Consider the following 11,937-nt stretch of genomic DNA (forward strand, 5'->3'; position numbering starts at 1 on the left):
TAGATTCATACTCTTCTGTTCTGTATAAATCAGGACTTTTTCAGAGGCTTACAAAAGAAAAGAATACAAGTCATTGTTTCATCATCCATTATGTCTACTAGGTTCAACTTAGGCCTGTTTTACACTAGGGGGTGGGATCGACCTAAGATACGCAACTTCAGCTACGAGAATAGCATAGCTGAAGTTGACATATCTTAGGTCGACTTACCTCACATCCTCACAGTGCGGGGTCGACTGCCACTGCTCCCCCGTCGACTCCGCTTCCGCCTCTTGCCACGGTGGAGTACAGGAGTCGACGGCAGAGCGATCGGGGATCAATTTATCGCCTCTACACTAGACACAATAAAACAATCCCCGATAGATTGATCACTACCCGCCAATGCGGCGGGTAGCATAGACGTATTGTAAATGATCAACCCTTATTATTGGGTTCTGCCGGTAAGTCCAATTCTCACTTCCAAGAATTTGAAAAAAAAAGCTGCAAAATTAAGTAAGTATATATAGCTGTTTGATTATTTTTCTCTCTGCCTTCACTATGGCTGCCACTCTGAATACATTGTCATGGAAGAACAACTCCCTAAACTTGCACAAAGTAGTGGAACAAAATCTAGGATCCAGTCCTGCATCTTGAGTATTCTTAACTCACATACATCATCACAGTGGCCCCAAGTTCTGCAAACAGTATCCTGGAATATACAAGTTCTCAATTCCCCCACTGAAAGGCAAGATGTATAGTATCTGGGGGGAGGGGAAAAATTAGGGAATAAAATGTCTACACAAGATTCACCTTGCATCTAAGGAAGAGTTCATTTAATAATGCTAAAGTTAGGTGCATATGTAAAACAACATTTAATATAAAAGTTATATACAATTTGTTCATGAAAATACAGATACAGATTCTGAAGGAGATCCGTAACTATTACAACACAGGTAATGGGGGAAATCCTGACCCCACTGAAGTGAACAGGAGTTTTGTGATCTTCAGTGGGGCCAAGATCTCATCTCAGATCCATATTTATTAACATATATGTCCTCATTTCTATGTCCTCAGTTTTGATATATTTAATATGGTACCGATCTTCCCATATATTGTATTTATAACCACAGGATTTTCAATGCAGTTGTGGTCTCAACAATAAATAGAAATGGACAGAGTAACTAAACAGAGTGTAAACTGGTTTGATTCAACAGGGTGGCGTAGCAAATTAGATGACATGTAACAATACTTGCATCTATGGGACTCCTTTTTTTTGTTATCTCTAAAATCTCACCATACTCATTCCTGTGTTGATCACTCCATAATTTCTAAGGGCTACGTTGTACCCCACCATGGAAATACCTGCAGAAGGTAACAATAGGCCTAGGAAACGCCATGAGGTGTTAAATCCCAGCTCTACTGCAGTCAATGGGAGTTTGCCATTGACTTCAATTGATCTAATATTTCTGTCAGATCTTCTCTTCAGTAGAAGTAGTTAGCCCATAGGTGAAGCCCCATCTCCATCATCTTTAGATTCTGTATGAAGAGAACTGCATGCTTTCATTGCTGCTTCTCTGACTCCTCTCTTTCCTGGATAGATTCCCCCTGTAGTCATTAGCAGCAGCAAAAGAGAAAGTTCAGTGGAAGTTAATACTGCTTCAAGCAGTACTGACTCTTGATCAGATTTTCACACAAAAATCTACATTTTCAGCAGGTATAATGCTGCAGAGAACAGCTGGCCCCTCCTGTCATGGTTACATTCCAAAGCTTTATGGAGCTTAGGCAAAGGGGCTTCCACCGGATTGCAGAGAGGGGGGACAATGCTGTGCATATCTAATGCGGGTGGCCTTTTCTTCTACATCAACCAAGACAGGCCTCCGAGGAGGTAGAGGAGGAAACTGCATTTGGGTTTCCCACATCCCAAATGAGTGCTCTCACCACCAGGCTTAAAGTTATAACATAGACACTGGCATCACTATTATTTCGAATGGGACCCGATCTGATAGGCAGCCTCTGAGCATGCCTATCAGATCGGGCCCTGTGGGTGAGATTGGGAAAATAGGTGGAGGAGCACCTCAGTTCATGGATTGCACTGGGGCTTAGATAGGAGACAAGTATCTAGAGTGAGGCAACAGTGTGCATGCCAACATGCAGAAACTTAGGTGACTAGGGCCAAATTTAGGTGCCAAGTGAGTTTAGGCACCTACAGGGTTAGGTAAATGCTGAACAGGGGTTTTATGGCTCACAATAGTGCCTAAAATTGGGACCTAGGCACACAAGTACCTTTGCGGATCTAAGCCTAAATCATTAAACATACAAGTGAAGCAAAGGGGTTGTATACATCTATTGGATGATGGACCAATTATGCTGGAGATTTCATTACTCTCTAACAATATACACAGAGAAGGTTATGAATTATTATTTTTAAATACATTGGTATAGCACCATAAACATGGATGTTGCTCAGCTATTGCGCAGGTGTCATACTCTGTCAATGTGCACCAGATTGCAGGATCAGAGCAGTAGTGTTGAGTAATCACTCTGGGCACAAGCTGCTTGAAAGGATCCTCTTTGTTCAGTGACGCAGATTCAACTGCCTCTGCATAACAGAACTGGGGCTTCTTCAGCACCCCTCATCTAGACGCCCTGTCTTGGAACATAACCCACTTAAAGATATAGTTCCCAATACCACACGAGCCATAAACAATACTGCTGGACCAAAAGAGCTTACATAATTTTGATAAAATGAGCCAAATATATACAAGACAAAATACAAGATTATGGTCCAGGAGAAGGAGATTCTGTGGATTATTAAAGAGGAATGAAAGGAAGGAGGGAATAATTGAAGAGAGAAGTTTTAAGGAGGGATTTGAAGAAAAAAAGGGCACATGGCAAATGAGGACAGGGAGAATCTTCCAGGTATAGCATGATGGGATAAGGGAGGTTAGCATGATAGAAGGCGTGAAGTCTCATTAATACTCAAGTAATAAAATATCATGCATTTAATTTACACTTAGAAAGTAAGTTAGAATAATTTATGTACATGAAAATTCCGTGGGCTGAAAATGAATTTTATTGAATGCCTTGAAGATGAGCCTGAGGAACTGAATATCAATCGTGAAAAGGAAACTCAGGATTCAAGCCAGGAAAAAATCTAGAGAAGAAATTAAAGAAACTAGTGCAGAAACACAAACGGATAGTGTCTGTTTAATGAAATGTATAGTCAGATCTTTCAGAGAATGTCTAACCCTGTAAATTTTGACAAATGGACAAACAGAAAAAACATATATATTATGCTAAGCAATGTTAATATTAGTTGTATAACAAAGCTAGTATAACAACATAAAATTAAAGTAGCAAAGGAATAAGAGAATCGTAACGATGCGTGTTCAGAGACAGAAGGGGAAAGTTAAAAGGAACTGGAGATGAATTATCAAACATTACCTTCCTTTGAGCTGGAAAAAAATGGAAAGGAAATTTAGCTGTATTGCAAACTTATAAACCTCAATATGCTCACTGAGGATTACAATGACATACTTCCTGCCCCTAACGCAATCCCAGAAATAATACAGGCAATAAAATATATGACCAGGGTCAATACTGAACTTTATGCAATTTGTAGGTCGGATTCTCTTTGTCCATTTGTTTTACACTGGTGTTACTCGATTTACTTCACTGAAGTTACTCTGATTCACACCATTGAACGTGGAAGGAGAATGAGGCCCAGATGTAGAAAATGCGTAGCTGACACTGATGACAACACCCACAAAATATGGATTTTAAAATTAATAAAAACAATGTTATACATGTCAGTGGATTATAGGTCTGAGCCCTGATACAGCAAACAAAAGCATTTTCTATGCCTCACCAGAGTTTTCGGACTGAAAAACAACCAGACTGTTAATTACAAGTTCCTGAATTTGTGGGAAAAGAACTTCCCTTTTTACTTTTTGTGTTGTAGTTTATGTTTACATATGAAATGAACACTTAACGTTATATTCTATCATTAGGGTATTGAAATGAAAGACATCAACCCCTTAAGTAAGAAATTTAAGTTATACCATACAGAGGAAAGGATTAAACTATTCAGAGAATCATCTATCCAGTTTTAGCTATCTAAAGCTTTCTGGACATAGACCCATTGAAATGACAAGTTCCAGTTCAAGAAAGTTGCTAGGAGAGCATAATCACAAATGACAGAATAATGCATTTTTATTTTAAATAGGAAATGTTGATTAATGAATAAAGGTATCTAAAGCATCTATGTTCTATCGAAGTCTATGTGAAAAATAAAATTCATATGTTGAAAAGCCAATGCAAATTGCAAATCTTCAAGGTAAAGCCAACCAAGGTAAAGCTCTAAACATATTTGTTAACTGTGTGAGTAGAAGTTCACAGACACACAGATGAGACGAAGAAATGAAGTAATTCTAGAACATAGGTCAAATAAGACTAAAAAGAAAGAATAAAAAAGTAGTGATTCAGATACCGAAGACTCATTCAGATATTTTGTTCTTCATTCTTAACTAAGCTATGACTGTTGATGAACAGATGGATCAAGTAACTTTGTTACTGTTTTGCAGTGGAGTGATTAAAAAGCATGAAGTAATCAAGAGCAATTCTTAAACCCCAGCTCATTGCAAGAAGGGCATTTTTGTAAAATAATAGAGAGAGAAACTAGAATCTGAGAAGAAACTCAAAACTGCAAAGATAGGCAACATAGAATCATAGAATATCAGGGTTGGAAGGGACCCCAGAAGGTCATCTAGTCCAACCCCCTGCTCGAAGCAGGACCAATTCCCAGTTAAATCATCCCAGCCAGGATGATTTAAAAAAAAAAATAGCCAGAGCTTCGCGAACCAGCTGAGCGGCGGAGAACCAGCTGAGCAGCGGGGACAGCAGAGCAGCACACAGCAGGAGTTTGCCTGGGACTGGTATCGTTGCGGAGGGTGGACCAGATGATATGTCTGGGGCGAGAAAGCAGAAGGAGACTCCGCTGGTTGGAAGGCATGAGATGCTATGTCCTGAGGTTGGGAGTTCCACGACCACCACTCCCAAGAGGAGAAGGCAGGTGGTGGTGGTCGGGGACTCTCTCCTCCGGGGGACTGAGTCATCTATCTGCCGCCCTGACAGGGAAAACCGAGAAGTCTGCTGCTTGCCAGGGGCTAAGATTCACGATGTGACGGAGAGACTGCCGAGACTCATCAAGCCCTCGGATCTCTACCCCTTCCTGCTTCTCCACGTGGGCACCAATGATACTGCCAAGAATGACCTTGAGCGGATCACTGCGGACTATGTGGCTCTAGGAAGAAGGATAAAGGAGTTGGAGGCGCAAGTGGTATTCTCGTCCATCCTCCCCATGGAAGGAAAAGGCCTAGGTAGGGAGCGTCGAATCGTGGAAGTCAACGAATGGCTACGCAGGTGGTGTCGGAGAGAAGGCTTTGGTTTCTTTGACCATGGGATGGTGTTCCATGAAGGAGGAGTGCTGGGCAGAGACGGGCTCCATCTTACGAAGAGAGGGAAGAGCATCTTTGCCAGCAGGCTGGCTAACCTAGTGAGGAGGGCTTTAAACTAGGTTCACCGGGGGAAGGAGACCAAAGCCCTGAGGTAAGTGGGAAAGCGGGATACCGGGAGGAAGCACAGGCAGGAATGTCTGTGAGGGGAGGGCTCCTGCCTCATACTGGGAATGAGGGGCGATCAACAGGTTATCTCAAGTGCTTATATACAAATGCACAAAGCCTTGGAAACAAGCAGGGAGAACTGGAGGTCCTGGTGATGTCAAGGAACTATGACGTGATCGGAATAACAGAGACTTGGTGGGATAACTCACATGACTGGAGTACTGTCATGGATGGTTATAAACTGTTCAGGAAGGACAGACAGGGCAGAAAAGGTGGGGGAGTAGCCCTGTATGTAAGGGAGCAGTATGACTGCTCAGAGCTCCGGTACAAAACTGCAGAAAAACCTGAGTGTCTCTGGATTAAGTTTAGAAGTGTGTGCAACAAGAGTGATGTAGTGGTGGGAGTCTGCTATAGACCACCGGACCAGGGGGATGAGGTAGATGAGGCTTTCTTCCGGCAGCTCACGGAAGCTATTAGATCGCATGCCCTGATTCTCATGGGTGACTTTAATTTTCCTGATATCTGCTGGGAGAGCAATACAGCGGTGCATAGACAATCCAGGAAGTTTTTGGAAAGCGTAGGGGACAATTTCCTGGCACAAGTGCTAGAGGAGCCAACTAGGGGGGGCGCTTTTCTTGACCTGCTGCTCACAAACCGGGTAGAATTAGTGGGGGAAGCAAAAGTGGATGGGAATCTGGGAGGCAGTGACCATGAGTTGGTTGAGTTCAGGATCCTGACGCAGGGAAGAAAGGTAAGCAGCAGGATACAGACCCTGGACTTCAGGAAAGCAGACTTCGACTCCCTCAGGGAACGGATGGCCAGGATCCCCTGGGGGACTAACATGAAGGGGAAAGGAGTCTAGGAGAGCTGGCTGTATTTCAAGGAATCCCTGTTGAGGTTACAGGGACAAACCATCCCAATGAGTCGAAAGAATAGTAAATATGGCAGGCGACCAGCTTGGCTTAATGGTGAAATCCTAGCGGATTTTAAACATAAAAAAGAAGCTTACAAGAACTGGAAGGTTGGACATATGACCAGGGAAGAGTATAAAAATATTGCTCGGGCATGTAGGAATGTTATCAGGAGGGCCAAATCGCACCTGGAGCTGCAGCTAGCCAGAGATGTCAAGAGTAACAAGAAGGGTTTCTTCAGGTATGTTGGCAACAAGAAGAAAGCCAAGGAATGTGTGGGCCCCTTACTGAATGAGGGAGGCAACCTAGTGACAGAGGATGTGGAAAGAGCTAATGTACTCAATGCTTTTTTTTGCCTCTGTTTTCACAAACAAGGTCAGCTCTCAGACTGCTGCGCTGGGCACCACAAAATGGGGAAGAGATGGCCAGCCCTCTGTGGAGATAGAGGTGGTTAGGGACTATTTAGAAAAGCTGGACGTGCACAAGTCCATGGGGCCGGACGAGTTGCATCCGAGAGTGCTGAAGGAATTGGCGGCTGTGATTGCAGAGCCATTGGCCATTATCTTTGAAAACTCGTGGCGAACCGGGGAAGTCCCGGATGACTGGAAAAAGGCTAATGTAGTGCCAATCTTTAAAAAAGGGAAGAAGGAGGATCCTGGGAACTACAGGCCAGTCAGCCTCACTTCAGTCCCTGGAAAAATCATGGAGCAGGTCCTCAAAGAATCAATCCTGAAGCACTTGCATGAGAGGAAAGTGATCAGGAACAGCCAGCATGGATTCACCAAGGGAAGGTCATGCCTGACTAATCTAATCGCCTTTTATGATGAGATTACTGGTTCTGTGGATGAAGGGAAAGCAGTGGATGTATTGTTTCTTGACTTTAGCAAAGCTTTTGACACGGTCTCCCACAGTATTCTTGTCAGCAAGTTAAGGAAGTATGGGCTGGATGAATGCACTACAAGGTGGGTAGAAAGCTGGCTAGATTGTCGGGCTCAATGGGTAGTGATCAATGGCTCCATATCTAGTTGGCAGCCGGTATCAAGTGGAGTGCCCCAAGGGTCGGTCCTGGGGCCGGTTTTGTTCAATATCTTCATAAATGATCTGGAGGATGGTGTGGATTGCACTCTCAGCAAATTTGCGGATGATACTAAACTGGGAGGAGTGGTAAATACGCTGGAGGGCAGGGATAGGATACAGAAAGACCTAGACAAATTGGAGGATTGGGCCAAAAGAAATCTGATGAGGTTCAATAAGGATAAGTGCAGGGTCCTGCACTTAGGACGGAAGAACCCAATGCACAGCTACAGACTAGGGACCGAATGGCTAGGCAGCAGTTCTGCGGAAAAGGACCTAGGGGTGACAGTGGACAAGAAGCTGGATATGAGTCAGCAGTGTGCCCTTGTTGCCAAGAAGGCCAATGGCATTTTGGGATGTATAAGTAGGGGCATAGCGAGCAGATCGAGGGACGTGATCGTTCCCCTCTATTCGACATTGGTGAGGCCTCATCTGGAGTACTGTGTCCAGTTTTGGGCCCCACACTTCAAGAAGGATGTGGATAAATTGGAGAGAGTCCAGCGAAGGGCAACAAAAATGATTAGGGGGACTGGAACACATGAGTTATGAGGAGAGGCTGAGGGAGCTGGGATTGTTTAGCCTGCAGAAGAGAAGAATGAGGGGGGATTTGATAGCTGCTTTCAACTACCTGAAAGGGGGTTCCAAAGAGGATGGCTCTAGACTGTTCTCAATGGTAGCAGATGACAGAACGAGGAGTAATGGTCTCAAGTTGCAGTGGGGGAGGTTTAGATTGGATATTAGGAAAAACTTTTTCACTAAGAGGGTGGTGAAACACTGGAATGCGTTACCTAGGGAGGTGGTAGAATCTCCTTCCTTAGAGGTTTTTAAGGTCAGGCTTGACAAAGCCCTGGCTGGAATGATTTAACTGGGAATTGGTCCTGCTTCGAGCAGGGGGTTGGACTAGATGACCTTCTGGGGTCCCTTCCAACCCTGTTATTCTATGATTCTATGATTCTACTGGGCTTATTTCCAAAAACAGGTAGATCTGGGCCCAGTGCAGGAATGCCCTGGGTATACCAGGGAGTACCCTGCACCCTCAACTGTAGCTGGTGCTGGATGCTTATGCCTATTAGATTTTATAAGACTTTTCCATAAAGGAAATCTGTGATATATATGAAATGTGCATGGTACTTCATCTATTTTTCAAAAAGAATAAACCTTGATTTCACTGGTTTCATTGTTACCTGCATAGGACTCATTTCTAGCTTTTAATGTTGAGTATATATGTTTAATTTCTCTACCATACCAGGAAATATGGTTCTTGCACTGAATCGCTCTCATCTAAAAATAAATAGTTAAATATGATCATGCGAATCCTCCATCAGAAGAGATGTTTATTGATATATACTCACTGCTTACACATCAATAAGAATATTCATGTGAGTAAACTTTTGCCGTATCTGTACCTGTCTTTTTAACAAGTTCCCCATTTCTTTATCTCCTGTGTCAGGTTCCTCACTTTCCTTTTTAGTGGACCAAACTTCTCATTTATCTTCAATTTATTGAAAACTGAACACAAACAGAAATATTTTGTCAATTTTACTGTATTTTCTTTTCATTTCTGTCAAGAGTTACTTATATCCCTATATTGGGTCCTGCACTTGAGGTGCTAAGGACCCTCACCTCCCATTTAAATCAATGATACTGATGGCTCTCAGCTATAGGAGTTAAGGGCATTCAATACATCATGGTATCAGGATATCGACCTCTGTCTTTTTACCAACCTGGTCCTAACTTGAATTTTAATTGTAGTGTCTCCAACTGTTCTTAATTTTTTTTTTTCCTCTCATGGATTTCTCATTCACAGTAAAATTCCATTAGACACTTTGTTAAATAAAAGCTGTTGTTTCACTTCCTTTACTACATATGTTCATATGCATTTCAGAGTTAAGGACACTAAATGCCAAAATACTCTTCAATTTCAACCTTATCATACAATACTTGACTGTATTCTGGACTCAGGCCCAGAAATTAATTTGACTATGTAGACAAACAACCTGTGGAAGAAAACAGTCCTAGGCTACCCTTTAGAAACATAGTTTGCGTAACTATCACAACCAACATTTTAGTAACTTGTTGAAATGATTAAAAATAACAAATGCTTTTTAATCATTTCTATTCCAATCCAGTATCAGGGACCCACTGTGCTAGGCACTGTACAAACACATAACAAAAAGATGGTCCCGGCTTGAAGAGCTTACAATCTCTTTAATGTTGAAATCTACTATATACCAACATATACACTTCTATGTGGCTGCGGTGTGAAGGAGCTGGTGAGGCCTCGATCCATTGTTGTGCAACCCCTTCTCCCCACTTGGCTACTATTAAGCTTATGGCTGGAATAGTAGTTGCAGCTCTTTCATTTCCCATGAGCAGTGAGGCTAGTGAATCTAAGTAAATATGGATCTGGGAGCACTGGTGTGTGGCTACTTCAACTGCCATGCTCCTCTTCCCACTCCACCCCCAGATGGTGTTTAACTGGGATGGAGCCTGAGGACTGATTCTCTATACCATGGATGAATTTCTCCATAAGTGAGTTATTAGTCCTCTTGGAAGGTGCATAAGCAATAATCCTGAAGTCTGAGGTCCTTTTTGTTCTTTCCTCCACAGAAAAGGAATTGCAGAAGCAGTAGCCCTTGCAAGTTTCCTCAGCACACCACACCACACCTCTGTTCTCGAGAGACTGCCACTAAAGCAGAAAGAGGTGGTTGAGTCTTCATGCCCATTTAATTCTTTGCCTCTCTGATGCTTAAATACTGTAAATTTTGGTGATGGTCTTTGTAATGTGGACTCCTAAGCACTGACTGGAGTGCAAAAACTAAGGAATCTAGCAAGGATTGCTAGATCAGGCCTCAACTGGTTTCATACTGGCAAATGAACACCTGCCAATTGCTAATAACTTCCCACTACCAGTCTCCTGGGACAAGATTTGAACTGGTGACCTATAAGTAACATCTAAGTAATTCAAGATCTCAATATAATCAAAGTTATGGACATCTTACCGATTTGTCTTATCTATAAAAATGTCTTTGTCTGCTCCCTCTAACTTCCCTGCAGCTTCACAACAGTGAATGGACTATCCATACTGTTTCTGATGTCAGCTAAAATATTTGTTAAAGTTTTTGCACTCAGTGGTCCAAATCCTCTCAGATGGGTATTTTCAATGAAGTGAAGCAGGGATCAAAAAGAGCAGCATTTGGCTTAGTCTCAACTAATCTCCTATTTGATTTGCTGTTAGCACTCTTGGTTTAAAATTGTGATGTTTAAAATTTCCCATTCATTTTCATGATTTAACCGTGCCTTCATTTTTCCAGTAACATCATACTTAACCCTGAAAACATGTAACTTCAGTCAAACATCATTTTATTACATGTTTCCGAATACTGCACAAAAGTTACTTACGGGCTTGCTTCTGCTCTCAACTGAAGTCATTGGCAAAAATCCAATTAACTTCAAGAGGAGGAGGCATGGGTTCTACATTCAACTCTATTTGCTTGATCTTTTCACAGCCTCCTACAGTTTTATCAAGGTATTTACTAGGTATCTACATAGGTATTGCCAATTATAAAATTTTTCTATCTTTGAAACTAATTAAAAAACCTACATCTTTCTATAGTGTTAAACAAAAAACACAAAAAACAAAAATGGCACTTCAGAATTTGGAAAAAGGGAAAAGTGCCTTGGGTCTTTACTTCAAAAAATACCTAGCAAAATATATCCACAGGCTCACAGACATTCTTTAGAGATGTCTGCCTCAAACTCATTATGCAGCAAAATGATTTCAACTAAACCAAAAATTTAAAAGTGTGAATGAATCTTTCAGATTAGACGATACGCACAGATTGGATCGTTCTTGCTCTCTCAATAAATGGAAAGGAGTAGTGTTATCAATGCTCCCTGTATTCCACATGGAAGCAGGGGAATGGTCCTGCTACCATGGGGAATTTTCCTGCCTTCTATACTACCCCAGTGGAACTGGATGGCAAAAGGATCTGAGTCAGCACCAACTCCCTTTACCTGGATGCCTGCCTGACCTTGAGGTCTCCTCTTCCTCTCTCCTATGTGGCAGAGTCCTCGTACCTACCCATGATAAGGCTGGGCCCCGGATCCTGGGTGGGGGGACTTAATCCCCAGTCTCGTCATGGGTCACACAAGAGCTAGAGTGTCCCCACTCCAGGGTGCTCACTTCCCCAGTGATCAGTACATTGAGTTTAAGCCACATACAATTTATTAAACAGCAACTGTAAAAAGAATAAGGGAAAAATTGAAAAGGTTAAAGGAACAAGGAATCCCACACTATGAGGACAGGAAACACCATAAACAATAGTCTCTGGAATGCAAAAACATTCACAGC

The sequence above is a fragment of the Lepidochelys kempii genome, chromosome 2 (genome assembly GCF_965140285.1).
Source record: "Lepidochelys kempii isolate rLepKem1 chromosome 2, rLepKem1.hap1, whole genome shotgun sequence".
Taxonomy (NCBI): domain Eukaryota; kingdom Metazoa; phylum Chordata; order Testudines; family Cheloniidae; genus Lepidochelys; species Lepidochelys kempii.